The sequence below is a fragment of the Pholcus phalangioides genome, unplaced genomic scaffold (assembly GCF_987345545.1).
Source record: "Pholcus phalangioides strain wild (caught in Gottingen) unplaced genomic scaffold, Ppha-v1.0 ptg000017l_1, whole genome shotgun sequence".
Classification (NCBI taxonomy): Eukaryota; Metazoa; Arthropoda; class Arachnida; order Araneae; family Pholcidae; genus Pholcus; species Pholcus phalangioides.
In genome coordinates, this window is record NW_028301610.1 from 48,304,581 (window position 1) to 48,321,173 (window position 16,593).

Sequence of the window (16,593 nt, forward strand, 5' to 3'; positions counted from 1 at the left end):
GCAAGCTGAGTTATACTGAAAAAACGTTGAAATTTTTGGACGTTTTTTAGTTTTTGCTCAGTCTCTATTTTTATACATCGGAGAGCAAAAGTTTAAATTAAAATATTGTGAAAGACAAAATTTTCTACAGTTTTTGCATTCATGATTTTTTTCTACTGGCCATAGTTATCGAACTACAGAGCAGTAAAAGTGCTGTAACTTTTGCAAAATTACGAAACACGCATATATTGGGGAAAAAAATTATGCAGAATTTAACTGAATATTGTAGATTAAATAATATTAATTTATTACACATTAATTATAAATTTTCAAAGTAAACACAGAATTAAAAAGTAGGTAATATATACAAATACAATCAAACATTAAATACTATTGCGTAATGATGTAATAATCGTCTATTAAAAAAAAGAAATTTTTCACTACAATCTAACTTCACAAAAATTTTGATTCATTGCAGTTCTATAATTTAGTTCCCCTTGTAGGTGATGGTAATGAATGATCCTCATCGTCACTCATTATGTTCACTGTAATGGCGAGTGAGCGGATAATTGGTGGAACCAAGCCGTTCAATTTACTAAAGAACGTCTAGAGCCTCATCGTCATTTATGTCTTCCGAAATAGGAGTAGGAGCATTTTGGCATGACGACAGAAAGTGCAAAGACCTGAACACTTTAGGCCTGCTTTTTGACAAGTACAAGCCCCATGGCATGGTTTCTTGCAGCGACATGATAGAAATTTCAGTAAGAATTTTGGTACAGGATCCTTACTGTCTTGAATTAGTGCGAGCGCTTGATCTGTAAGCATCAAAACCCAGTCTGTAGGCTGTCTTTCGAACCACAACCACTTCTGGACTGTATGGTATGTTCGGTAGGAATGGTATCTGGCAGCGTCTTGTGTCGGTGGCAGTCACAAGACTTAATTTGCTGCTCTTTACAGCAGCTTTGATGAAATGCAGGTAACGGAGATCCAAATTTTGTGTGTTCATGTTACCCCCCATACGAAGTGACAAGATACTTGTCTCCTGTGTTGTTGTAAGAACAGTGAAACTAATTCTTTTAGCTAAGGATTTTTTTTAATATAGAGCAGCATTTGATTTTGCCTTAGCCAAACATGGCCAACATTCCTTTTGATTCATAAAATTTTGTAGAGAAGTTTTCTGGTAATAACTACAGGTGAAGTAACTCTTAAAAGAATAAAATTTGCATTTTGATACATATACAACCATTAGTAAAATTTAATATGGCGTGCCTTAAATTCATGCATTATAGTATTTTTTGGTTTAAAAGGTTGAAGGGTGTGTAATGATTTCAGTTTATACCCTGTATGTCGAATTGATTACTGAGTAACAACAATGTTTTTTGTCCGAAATGTAAGTCTGTACAATTTTTGAAAAAAAAAACAAACTCTGTAGTATAGAGGTTGTTTGTAATTAAACTGACACTTCTCAGAGTTAAGGCACCTTAAAATTATCTTTGCTGAAGTTGTGGAACAACAAAACTAGTTAGCATATCATAAAGTCTCGCTACAAAGAGACCCACAGCGGTGCAAATATTCAATTATCACACTTTACTCCTAGTTAGAAAAATAGTTGGCAGCACTAAAACTCACGCACAACACTAGATACGCACTTGAAGTGTTAGGTAAACGTGCACATTCTCGCGGCATAATTCATTCGGTAGTATTTTGCCCATGGTAATAGACTGTAGTTGTGTTATTGACTAGATTCAAAAATAATGATCTCAACGATGAATTCAGCTGTGAAAGCCACAACAAACAGTGAGTTTTAATGGATCATCTGAATTTCCTGAGCTGCGTGGTGGTTGTTCAGATGCGTAAATTTGGCGATTCTGGGTCTTGACAGTCCCATTCAGATGAAAATGGGTCTCACCCCCCAACAGAATATAATACTCCACGGCCAAGCATCATCTGTCTCCATCTTGGCAATAAACGTCAGAGCGAATGTGATCATAAATAATTGATGTATTGGCTGCTGCACACGGTTGGTTGATAGAGCGGTCATGTACTTATAGTAGTGGAGAACTCTCCGCGAAACTTTTCATACCATCTTTAAAGGTGTATTTACGGAAGGGGGAGGGCTTAGCGGGCTATACTCCAGTGTGGCAAGTTCGGAGGGAGCGGAAATTTGAGGAAGGAATGGTAAAAAAAATTAGAGTAGAGTGGAATAAGTTGGTAAAATTTCAATAATAGCCCATAGTCGGTAAAACAGTATGAAATTATTACGGGTCTGCCGAGGGACTTGGTTAGCGAGTGACAAAACGAGTAACCTACAGAGTTTGCAAGCATGTGAGTGACCAAAACAGTGGCCTTGGCAAGGGACCAGGTCAGTGAGCGACCAAAATAAGATATATAGAGTTTGCGAGCATGTGAGTGACAGAAGGGAGGACTAGGAAAGGTTGCTGAGTGGTCAAAAGTGTGAACGTGAGGTAGGGACCATTCAAGTACTATGTCAGCATCGATGGGCGGCGGGGTTCGGATTTGCTGACTTATGATGAAGGGGGGAAGTGTTTCCTCTTCCATTAAGAAATATAGAAAATAGTGGTCCAAAAATTTCTCTTAAATACGTTACTGCCAAAGCCCGATGTAGTTGAGCCGGTCAATGTCCGAAATTCGGGCTTACGCCGGCCCGTGGATAATTTCGCTCGTATGGCATCGGCCTTACGATAGCAAACACACTATCTTCGCCAAATTTTGATCCCATAGTCTAACGAAATGCCTGTAAATAAACATTGTGCCTGCAGCCATAATCACGAGAGAAAAGTCATCTTTACGCAGACTTCTTGTAACAGCAATTAATGTCACACTAAAATCAAAAATTCGTTGTTTTAAAAAAAATCAATCGAACTCGTGTATTTACCATCGCTATTGATTTTTCTTGAGAAAAGCAGTTTTTATACGAAAAACCTATTTAGTAATCTATTTGAGATATACATTCGAACCCTGTTATAGCTCCCCCCGATGTCACGCCAAACCCACTTAGCGCCAGAAATATTCATTGAACAAATCTTTCATGTTACACGCGTTAAATCGTGATTCGAAACGCCAAACTCGCCATAGCGCCAGAATTCTGAGAAATAAATGATGGCGTAAAATCGGGGTTCAACTGATGCTTTTCTAAAGCAATTACTCTATATGAAAATATACTGTCTTTATTCATGATTTTCTCATACTCGAAACTTATATCATAGTTTTAATTCAGGCATTCATGATCTGATGTGTGAATAATGATTTTTTTTTAATCACTAGTACGGAAAGCAGCACAATCAAAGAAGATTTAAAACGGTTCTTCAGGTAGGTTTTAATTTACTTATACATAAACATCAAATTGACTGAACAAATTTAGATGTTAATACAGTATCACAAATTTACCGTTGTTTGTAGCATTTGCGAACAACTGTAGAATCGGGAAGCATGGTAATTTAAAGAACAATGAAAAAAAAAATATTCATCTTTAATAAGGGGCCATGCAAGTATTACGTCAGCATCGATGGGGAGGAAGGGGGTTAGATAACGCTTACGTCATCAACCACCACCCTTCATGAAAATATGAAATATTCTCAATGACATCTTACTCGGTGCGCCAAAAACGAGAAAGGAAAAACCTTTCGATAGTTTGTGGGCACTTGACGTAACACCTCCCCCCCCACCCTATTGATAAGTGTCCTACAGAGCCACTTTAGTGATCTCTAAATGTTTCATGGATCCTTCAAGTGCTCTAGAACTGTGCCACGCATCACTCAAGTGATCCGTAATTATATGCCGCGGATCACTTAAATAATCTGAGAATGTGCCGCGGGTAACTTGAGTGACGTAGAACTACACTGGGGTCACTTAAGTGCTCTAAAACTACGTCACATGTCACTCAAGGGATCTCTAAATGTGTCACGGATCGCTTAAGTGTTCTGGAATTGTGTCCCGGGTCATTTAAGTGATCTGAAAATGTGCCACGGGTCGCTAAAATGCTCTGGAATTGTACTACGGCACACTTAAGCGATCTGTAAATGTGCCGCTTAGTTCTTTTTTTACGAAATTAGGTTTGAGGAGCGCAGACCGCATCAGATAACCCCCCCGGGGCCATATTTGGTCCGCGGGTCAAGGGCCTTTATGCGATTCATCACTATATGGCTTAAAGGACGGGTCGCAATGAATTTAATAAATATAAATTTTGAGTTCATAGCCTTCAAATAACATTGAAATAAACATAAATTGTACGTCTCTGATCCCACCAATATGCGTTAGGATTCAGAGGGGCAGAGCTGATGACGAAATTTTGCTGACGGGGGGGGGGGGGGGTCAAAAATAGCTAAAAATTTGCTTACGTAATACTTGAACGGCCCCTGAAGAACAATAGCATCTCAATATTTTTACCATAAACGTGTGTCACAAAAATGTGTGGTTGTCAGTACTCCGTTGAACACTTTTTCATAATTTTTTGTGAACTCTAACAAAGAAAGATCTTATTCGCCAAAGTTTTTTTCGCGATTGCATCAAGTTCCACATCTTGTAAAACGTTTTCTTTTATCAAATAATCGAAGAAAATTCAAATCCAATAACAATGTTGAATTTTATTTTGGACAACAATGAGTGAGTTTTCTTTGTCTACTTTGTGTAACAGGATTCGAATAATACAGGATTAGGCTAAATGAATGATCGGATTTTAAATTGAAATATTTATATTTTCAAATCGATTACACACAAAAGCGGAACAGGGGGGAGCGTGGTAGGAGCGACCGCCCCCTGTTCCCAAAAAAAATTGTATTATTAGCATAAGCGGGAGGGCGGCAATGGAAAATTTGCACCCTCCGTTCGAAGAGCCTGTATCCGCTTATAATTACAATATTATATACTGAAGTGCTAGAAAAACTGTTACAGACGAGTGTTCGCAAATAAAGGAGAAATGCAACCAATTAATGTACCTCGATGCGGTCAGCAGTGTCTATACAGGGTGATTCAGAAAAGATGGAAAAACTTTAAGAGGTGATGGTACACACCAATACAAACGATTGTCATCAAAGAACGCAAACGAACTAGCGCGTTTCGAAACGGCCGCTACGCAAACGTTAAAACGACATTCCTGTTGAAATTTATCGGGAGAAAAAGAACACCAAGCATGCAGATGTAACTTGGGGAAGAAGAAGAAACCGTACGCATTCGTTCTGGCAGTCCTTGTACGACCTGCATAAGACCGGGGAGCAAGAAAGGATCCCGTTTTGCACAGCTGCCAATGCAAGAGCGCAAATGGTTTTCAGATTGGGCATCACCTGTGGGGAAAACGCTCACCGTACATTCGTGCTGTCACTGTGCTACTTCCGTTTGCTACTCCGTAAAGGAAATGCATGTCTTCTTTTTTCAGTATTATTAAAGTGCGCCATTATCCCGTACGTTAGAACGGTTGCACGATGGAACAACTTCACAGGGCTGGCGCAACACGACCTATAGCACAGGGCCTCCGCACGAAGGTTGTGACGTCAATGAAGACCGTTTCTCCTATTGCTATTGGATATATTGCAAAAAGGTAAAGATATCGCATGTGTCGGCCTGCTATATCCAATAGCAATTAGTGAAATGGTCTTCTTTAGTGACGTCACGAGCTTCGTGCGGAGGCCTTGTTCTATAGGTTGCGTTGGCGGGTGTCCCTTTTATTCACTGTGACGCAGATTTGCACACGGTTTCTTCAACCCCAGGTTACATTTGCATGCATGGTGTTTTTTTTTCTCCCGATAAATTTCAACAGGAATGTCGTATTAACGTTTGCGAAGCGATCGTTTCGAAACGCGATAGCGCGTTGGCGTTTCATGTTAGGCCATGCCTTCTTTGACAACAATTGTTTGTATTTGTGTGTATTACCTATCACACCTCTTAAAGTTTTTCCCATTTTTTCTGAATCACCTTGTATGAGACAACAGGTAGATAGGGAAGCCGTTAGATCCATTTCTGCTGCTAAAATGGCAGGTTATTACGATTTAAGAGACTTTGAGAGTGGTTTAGTGGTTGGTGCTCGTGAGACGGGTCACAGCATTTCGAAGGTAGAGATGAAATTTTGATTTTTTGTGCACGACCACGCAAGAGCGTACCGTGAATATAAAATATCCGGGAAAACATTAAATCTACAGCAAAGGTGCGGGTGAAAAAAGTCCCTGAAGGAACGGGACCACCGACGACTGACAAGAATCCGTTCCTGAAATATACGTGCAACACTGCCTCGAATCACTAGTGATATCAATGTTGGGGCATCAACAAGTGTCAGTATGTTAACTGTACAACGGTCCCTCCTTGATATAGGCTATCGGAGCCGAAGGCCCACTGAAATACGTTTGATGACTGAAAGGCACAAAACTATGCGCCTCGCCTGGGCTCTCCAGCCCCACTATTGGACTGGTGAAGACCAGAAAAACGTTGCCTCGTCTGATTAGTCACTCTCTCGGTTTTATCGGGCTGATAGACATGTGCGGGTATGGAGAATAAAACCATGGACACCACATGTCAACAGGATACTTTTCAAGCTGGTAGAGGCTTTCTATCACAATATGGACCCCTGATAAAGCTACAGATGACTCTGAATGGTGACCTTTACGTGAACATCCTTGCCGATGTCCCGTGTGCAATCCGACGGGTTTGGAAAATTCCAACAGGACAATGTGACATCACTCACTTCGGAAATTACTACCTATTGGCTCCAGGCAGGCACGCTCTTCTGATTTCAGCATTCTTTGCAGACCACCTAAATCTCCAGACACGAACATTATTGAGCACATATGAGATACCTTCCAACGTGCTGTACAAAATCACCCAGCATCGTCGTGGAATTGTGGACTACCCTGAGGAAATCATGGTGCGAATTGCCTTTAGGATACTTTCACACATTAGCAGAGTCCATGCCACGTTGTGCTGAAATAGCTATGAGTGCTCGAAGGGAACCTACACGATATTAGGCGGGTGTACTAGTTTTTTCGGCACTTCCAGTGTATAATACAAAAGGCTAAGCGTCAGAATACCCTTACAGAAGATAAAATAAACCCGAACTTTTAAGATGTTCATTCACGTACATTCGGACATCTAACCATTGAAAACAAGAAATTATTTCACCTGGCAAGACAAACGGAAAATGAACTGGATTTCAAGTTCACGTGGCCAAAGGAAGGCAAAACATTTCTCCGGAGGGAACGAAATTTCAAGAGTAATCCGGATAGCAAATCAAGAACACTTACAACAATTAGAAGCAAGCTTCAGTAGAAATGAACAGAACCTCATTAAAAACAAACCGATAAACAACATGATTTGAACAACCGATTGAAACAAAATACATTAATAGTTGGTGATATTACTATAAATTTACATAGTGATGATAATGAAACTTCTCAATATCTTAACATAATGGCAATAAATGGACTGGCCCCCCTTCACAAAAATATAACAAGAGTAACAAATGATACTAAAACATGCTTAGACCATCTATTCTATGGACCAACAATAAATACAATAGAAAAATTCACGGTATATAAAACTCCGAAAACGAATCACTATCCAGTATTAGGATACATAAACTTTATACAAAAGAAAAAGGAAGAAGAAAATAAAAACGAACATTTAAAAATAGTAAATTATGATAAATCTGAAAAATTCATTGAAAATATAAATTTTGTTAATGTCCTTAGAAGAGAGAAAGATGTGTACAAAATAAATGCTAACGATTCGTGGATATCCAACAATCAAACTGTGAAAGTCCCTGTTGTATAGTCCCCCTCTCCCTACTTCTGTATCGTTTTTGCTCCTGTATGAGATGTGGACGAGAAAACAAGCTGCGATAACTTACGGGACAAGCAAAAAAGCTACTACTCGTGAAAACAACTTTCTTGTATGATGGAAAGCTGTGACCGCAACTGGTTTGTGCCTAGGTGGGATATTGGAAAAGAAGCAATGTTTGGTGTATGTATTTATTATTACCCCTGAAATAAAGGATCAAGCGTTGTGTTGGGTCACCTTGCACTCGAAAAAAAAATTGGTAATCATTGGCTTGCGAAGACCAGACACATCCGCAGCAATTTCATTAATCGCATCTAATCGCAACTAAATACAAAGGAATTCAAATTACTCATCTTGCCAATGGCTGATCAACATCTCTGGAATTTATTAGGCACAGGGGTAGGTACAACGGGTACTTCCCCATATATACCGACGGCTCCAAGAGCCCTGGGCATGTCTGTTGTGCCGACATCTGCTGTGAGGAGACATCTTTCAAACTACCGGACTCATTCTCCATCTATTCGGCGGAAGTCTACGCTTGCTCTCCGTCATATACGACTCAACCGCCACCGACGATGCATCATTTATAGCGACTCTCTCAGCGCATTGCAAGCACTGTGTTCCTTCACTTTTCACACTCATCCATTTATTCATGCCATTTTTCATGAATTGAATCACCTCATTCATCATGGTACCACAGTAAAATTTTACTGGGTACCAGGTCATGTAGGAATACCGGGCAAGGAAAAAGCAGACATCACAGCTCGCACAACCACCAACATTGACAATAGCTTTTTGGTACCTGCCAGTGACCATTTCTTAATCCTCCGAGAAGTGATGCATCGCCGCTGGCAGGATCATTGGAATAATCAAACAAATAATAAATTACATGCCATTGGCGTTCGAACTGCAGGACTAACCGAAAGGAGGAATTTCTGCTTGCCCGGTTGCGCATACGACACAGTCGCCTTACACAATCATATCTATTATTACGAGAGAGTCAACCAGAGTGCCTACATTGTCAAAGTCCATTGACCATTGCTCATGCTTTTACTTGTTCACATCATCGTCGTCATTTTATGACCGCTTTTGGTCAATCTTTCACTTCGCTACATTTTATCTGACAATTGCGATGCATCTCGCATTTTTAAATTCATTAAAGCCATTGGTTTTTATAACAAATTATAATTTACAATCCATGTCATTGCTTCACGCTTCATGCATAGTTTTACTTTCTTGACGTGACGAGAATACGGTTCAGCTTATTTTTAATTAATCATTTTTTTTGGCGCATTTTGACCTTATTGGTCCTTGTGCCATTAAATCCAATCCAATGTCTGGAATTTAAAGAAACCATGATGAAAACGAGAGCTCAATACTCGACAATTATCACCAACAGCAATCTAAAGCATTCTTTAGTTAATGCTTAACTTAAACTAGTAATTAATAAACTTACAATATTAACTAAAAATGTAATGTGTCCGGTCTATAGTTATGTGAAAAATAATCACCGGGCGTAGATAGCAAAGTTTACTAAGCAGTATCAGACGGTGATGTCAGACTTCCTATGTATATTCTCGAAGGACAATCCAATCAGAGGTGTACGCAGAGGATCTACTTTGGAGGGCGCACAGAAAGCTTATGGGGCTGGGTCGCAATGCATTTCTTAACAAGAAATTACGAATTCCTAGCCCTCGAATAGCATTAAAAAATTAACTAAATAAAATTGATTATATTAACATACAAAGTTATTTTCTTCTGAAATATTTTTTTGCATCAAAAATAAATTTTTGATCGTCTGGGAGGAGCATAGGGGCAACGTACCATATAGCTGCGCACGTGTCAGATCCCAATATGCGTCAGGAGGTAGGGGTCAGAGCTGTCGAAATTTTACTGACGTGGGGTGGGTCAAAAATGGCTAAAAATCTGGATGTAATACTTGAATGACCTCTAACGAATTGTAAATTAATCAGTCTAACCGCGGATCCCACTTTGTGTTGATAACCAGGTCTCAACTGCCGGTAAAATGCTCATCGCTTATTAAAATAACTTGTAGCATGACGATTTTGATTTTACCAATCGGCTGGCTTTTATAAGTGCCAAAATCAAAAATTAAAATTTCAAAATATATGTTTTTGAGGAAAACTTCTGCGAAAATATGTTTCTACCCTGATGAGTTATATAGTTTATTAGTAATTTATTAAATAAGTCGTACACATTATAGCAAGAGTGCTCAACATTTTGGAGATTGCGGCCACTTCATTTATTTGGAAATGTGTTGCGGGCCATGAGTTGAGTATGTATGCCATATACTATAAACAATATTTTGTAAAGATGTACTAAACAATATTTTGTAAAGGGGTCCGCGGGCTTTATTTTATTGGCACAGGGGGTCTGTGAACCACAAAAGGTTAAGAACTCCTGATATAATGCAATTTATAGATTTCTGTGAACAGTTTTAATTCATAAATAAAAATATTTTTATCATTGATTCAAGCGTACGGAAGTGTCGAAAGGAGATGAACAAGTGAGTGAATATTTTATAACAACATTTATAATTTTTTTTTTCGTGACCACTTCACCGATCAACAGAAACAGCCGCTTCTGATCAAACAACAAAACTACAAAACACGCATTCCAAGATACGAGATAGTGTGAAAAAACTGGCTGTTTATATATAAAAATACTGATTTCTCGAAAAATCTCATCTCTGCCTCTACCGGTACTCGAACCAGGGTCCCTGATACGCAGGACGCACCTCGTATACTTGTAGAGCACACGCCCGGCGTACGAAACACCCGGGTTCAAGTCCTGGTGGAAGCAGAGATTAAATTTTTCCAGTAATCAGTATTATTTCTAAACAAAAAAACAGCCAGATATTTCACTGTATCTTGAACAAGTGAAGAAAGAGTACATGTCGCTCGCCATCTGATGACCTTGACGTTTACCGGCGATAATTGCATAATTTCCCGAGTGAAGTTATAAGTATGATAAATACGGGACACATCCATGCGGAAATATCACTTAAATTCAACCACTTATCAGTTTCTCCCTTACGTGTCTTCTTACTTATCGGGCTTTATTAGAAGTTATACTAGAATAACTTTTTCGAATGCACAAATAAAAACAATTTCGACGAAACTCATCATTTGAAGCAGGGCAGTCGCTTTAATGCTTATCGGGAATCATCTCACAGAACAGCAACAGATATATTGAGTTCCATCGACTCTAAAAGTGTCATTGTTCACGTATAACGAATAACCGTTATTTGGAATAATTCATAACGATGACAAACTGGCCGTTATTCGTTACCTGCGATACTATCATCGAACAACCACCGCGCTACCGATTGACTGAACGTCACAGCTGTCACTTTGGGAGTCGGGAATCATGAATAAGGGCTGAAACGCACTACACTGACGTGATGTGTTTTCACGTCGTGTCAGATACGTCGTAAATTCTGATGCGTGGAAATTCTGTGACGTGGGAATTTCAACGTCACAAAATTTCAACGAATCAGAATTCACAACGTCTCTGACGAGACATGATAATCACGTCACGTCAGTGTAGTGTGTGTTCGGCCTAAGGGTGTGAACACACACACATAGTGTGTCCGTATTTACGATTCTAAAAAACCGCGTCGTCTCCGATTGGTTAAAAACACGAATTTCGAGCTAAAAAAAAGTTGAAATTCGGGTTTTTAACCAATCGGAGACGAAGCGGGTTTCCAGAATCTGCAATGAGGACGCACTATGTTCACACCCTAACATTAGACATACAGTTCGTCGAAGTATCCTAGAAAACAATGTAGTTTAAACATTCTTCCTAGTAACATTGAAAATCGAACGAAAAACATTCCGATACGATAACAGATGTGTGTGCCTCCGTCTATTCTGTCTACTGAAGGTACTGCGAGGTTCACGTCTCATATCGTGCCAGTTATACTCCCAGCCATCTGGATCGTCCAAGTTGAACTTTTTTTCACCACACAAAATATTTCTCTCTTACACATTCGTCCTTCAAAAGCTTACGAGAACCAGCCCAACGAATCGTGTACTTGGAGGTGTTTGCCGAAAAGTTTTACGTAGAAAAAAATTTTAGCGATGAAAAAAAATTGAGTCATCTTTTTCTGTCGCATTTCTTGGCCGACGCAAGTATATTTCTTTCCGATAAAATCACCAACTCGTGTTAAGACTTTGCGAACACTTGACTTAATTCCTCATTTCACTATAAATTTGTATACAGACCGTCAATTCGGTTCAAGACCTCATACTTCAAGTTTTCCTCATAAGAAAAATGAACGTTGAGTGGGGCATTTTAACAACTAAATAGACAGTTAGGGTATGGCAGATTGAGTTACTTTATGTCGAAGTACTATCCATTCTTATATAATTTTTTTTAACTTTCTTTGGGAAGCAACAATTATATATATATAATCAAATAAAGATTAGAACAAAAATTAGAAAATAAAAGGGGAAAAAACCACTTTTGCCTATATCTTTTATACCTTTTTCTCTATACTTTTAAGACAGCGTTTTTTGAATACTTTGTTATTCATGTCAAAATTATTGCAAAGCCGTTGGGCGATTATAGTTGTGTTTTAAAACTTTTTTGGATGTTGCTTTCGTTCGTATTTTATCTAAAAAAATTACACGTTCTCTATAATGTTGAGACAAACTATAGTACCACCACTACGAGCATTTATAAAAAAAATTAAAAAGTCAGAAGTAATTTGTTCGTTAATGAAATAGTACATTCAGGCACTTCACTCTATAGGAGTTTATTTACTAAATTTCAATCGTACAATTTTGATTACTTTCCTACACTCTTTTTGAAACACCCTGCGCGGTATCTGCTCAACACTTTGACTATATATATGATTTGAAATTTTACTCGACATTTAAACTTGTATAAGTAGTGTGTAACAGTATGTTTCTTTCATCGATCCAAGGAGTAATGGATTCACCGCAAGATTTTCGTCAAACAATACAACAGTCACAGATGATGCGAAGTAAGTGATATTAATAAAAAAAATAATAATAATTGTGAACAATTAAATGCAATTCGAGAAACAATGAAGTTTTTCTGTTTGATTCATGAAATTTAGGGAAAATATTTTCAAGATATTAGCTGGAGGTGACGTAACCGTGAAGAAGAAAAAATAAAATTTGCATTTTGACATGCACCGGTTGAAAACTTGAGTCCGTTTCAGTTCAAATAACTCGTGAAACGTTGGTTATGGAAACATACTTTTAATTAGAAAAGTATTCAAATAGCTTGCCCATTTTACATATGTAAATCATAATGAGAGAAACTCAATTTTTTTCTATTATTCATGCTGTACGCGTAATCCCGTACAATCTCGAATGAAAAGGATAAACATCTTCTCTCCTTCTGTTATCAGACTTTGAACAAAAGCTGACTACGTCCAGTGGCAGTTGATCGACTGGGTGGATGGAAAACATGTTTGACTGTAAAAACAACTTAAACGCAGTCGTGATTGCCGAAACGAGAAGGTTTTAAGAACCTCAAATATTTTGGGATTTCCGAAATGAAGCGGATCGAGTTGTGCACTTCGTTGCCTCTGTAAGGGTTAAAATAAAAACAATTAACTTTTTTAATACACGGATAACCCTGTCCTAAAAACCCAATTAAAATGTTGTTGCCTTTTCCTGAAGCGAAACAAAAAAAAAACGAATGCTACGTTTCAATGTCTAATATTCGCTGGGGTATTTGAAATCAGAAAACGGAAAAAAAGTTGGAAAGGGACTGCATAGTGAGCTTATCTGCCAGTTTATGCTGTTCCCCCCCCCCCCAATCTTTCTCCGATTTTTGAACTCAAATATTTCAGCGAATATTACACTTAGAAACGTGGTAAATTTTTTTTGTTAACCGCAGGAGAGACAGGGGAAATGACTTTCTCTAACTGGGTTTTTTAGGACACGGTATTTTTTTTTCATTTTAATAACTACACATCCCATACCGGATCTGAGGTCTACACACGTTATATGGATTCTTTTCCTTAACTGGAGGTATACCTTTTGGATCAACAGTAATTTGCGGTTAAGAGATTTAACATATCACCCTGTATACAGTATGTCATATCACATCTAACGAAAAACTTTCCCGTGAATTTATAGTCCCGTTTACATGTGCGACGTTGCGGTAAGCATTGGGAGTTCTAGCATCCGCTTGACGACTTTTTTCCTTCGTGAGGAAAGAACTGGAGAGCGGTCATTGATGAAAATTCTTGAAGCGGGTTCTAAACCCGCTTTTTTTCTATTTCCCATGTAAATGGAGCTTATACAAGGTGTTTCAGAACTCGTGGCTAAAATACGTTAAGAGATGATAGAACACAGCTATACAAGCGCAAATTATCGCCGCACGACCCATGGTCGGAACTCAAGTGGTTGAGCGCTAGAGGGCGGTACGTGCTGTGTCACGAAATGAGAAAAAAGTCAGACAGAGACAGAACGAAAGAACACCGTGAAGCCAACACCATCTATGATGGACAAAGTCAGAAAACGTGTCCAAGCAAATAGTTACAAAAACATAAGAACCTCAGATTTTCGATTCCGTTCGAAACATAAAAAAATACAGAAAATTGACCATATAACCATCAGACACCTTAGATCAGGGGTTCTTGACCTATGGATTGCGACCCAAACTTTTGTCGTATATTCACCCAAACATTTTGTTCATAAGTAATGTTTGTTAAGCATTTTCATATCCGAAATAGAGCCATGGGTCGCGAAGTTGGTCGCATTAGTGATTTTGGGTCACTAGTGAAAAAGGTTAAGAACCTCTGCCTTAGATTCAATCTGAATGCATTTCTCGAATACTTTCCATAGCAGATGCTTGCTTTACGGAAATTTCATGGCAAATTAATGCTTTTCATTTGTTAGTATTAGACTTAACATGCCTATGAAATGCGTTATGTATCTTGTACAGCTTTTATGTGGATAAAAATTTGAACTAATTAATTATTAATGTGATTATTTTCATTGATCTAACTAGGAAAAAGACGAGTGTGAAGAAACTCTTGAAGTTAGTATTGTTTGAGCCTATACTTTGTTTTAAATCTCAAATAGAAGAATGTTACTCTTAGAAAAACGTTTCGAGCATAGTTCTAATGATTTGACAGCAATGCAGTTATAGCTCTTATTGACGAATGTTAATATGTATTTAATAAGAGTCGGCGGTAAATAAAATTTCGAAATCACAAAAATTGTAATTAAATCTAAATAAAAAAAAATTCTGTATATCTTGTTTCAAGCATTATGGATTAATTACATTATATACGTTTTCATTCCTTTCAGCAAACTCTGCGTGAATTTATATAGACAGAAAAACGAGCTCTAGTAAGTCATAACTTAGATTAGCTATATAACTGAGTGCCGAAAAACGGAGTTACTTTGCCTTTCAATTTAATGTAGTTTTAATCGAGCAGTTTTATACAATACTCACTGGTTATTGTAACTAATCGCATTCATTATATAGTTTTTTCCACATACTCGAAGTCTTTCTTTTTTTTTTTCAACGAAATTTTCCGAAAGAAAAACCAGAAAAGTCTTAAAAACAAATGCATTTTTCTCATGGCTACTTCGAAGACTTCATTTATTTGGCCGTTGCAGCTCATACATGTAGCTGGCTGCGCGTATCATCATTGAAAGTTACCGCAACATTCGGATTGGATTGGATTGGATTTTCAATTTATTGGCGCAAGGACCAATTTGGTCAAACTGCGCCAAAGCAAGACATAAAAATAAGAAAGATGTCCTTTTGTCATGTCAAAAAACTAAAACATATGAAAAGGAACATGAAACGTAAAACAATGACATAAATTCTAAAAATCTATAATTTGTCATATAAACCAATGGCTTTGATGAATTTAAAAATGCGAGATGCATCGCTATTGTCATTTAAAATGTCATGAAGTGACAGATGACTATGACCAAAAGCGGTCGTAAAATGATGACGATGATGTGAACAAGTAAAAGCATGAACAATGGTCAATGGACTTTGACAATGAGGGCACTCTGGTTGACTCTCTCGTAATAACAAATATGATTGTGTGAGGCGACTGTGTCCTATGCGTAACCGGGCAAGCAGAACTTCCTCCTTTCGATTACTCCTGCAGCTCGAACGCCAGTGGCCAAGTGTGGGCTTGATGGCATGAAGTTTATTATTTATCTGATGGTTCCAATGATCCTGCCAGCGGTGATGCATCACTTCCCGGAGGATTGAGAAGTGGTCACTGGCAGGTACCAAAAGGTTATTGTCAATGTTAGTTGTTGTTCGAGTTGCTGTGTCTGCTTTTTCGTTGCCTGGTATTCCTACATGACCTGGTACCCAGTAAAATTTTACTGTGGTACCATGATGAATGAGGTAATGCAGTTCATGAAAAATGGCATGAATGAATGTGAAACGTACAGGAACACAGTGCTTGTAATGCGCTGAGAGAGTCGCTATAGATGATGCATCGTCGGTGGCGTTTGCGTCGTATATGACGTAGAGCCTGAAGGATTGCGTACAGTTCTGCCGAATATATAGTGAATGTGTCTGGAAGTTTGAAAGATGTCTCCTCACAGCAGATGTAGGCACAACCGACATGGCCAGGGCTCTTGGAGCCGTCGGAATATATGGGGAAGTACCTATTTTACCTACCCCTGTGCCTGAAGAATATCTGTTGATATATGACATCTGCTGTGGTGGCTCTAGGGTATAATGGTAATGAAAGAGAGACATCTGGCAGAGACTGCTCCCATGGTGCCAGTTGCCAAGCAACTGGCACCACACGACTGATGTCTAATTCTAGTTCTTTCACAAGTG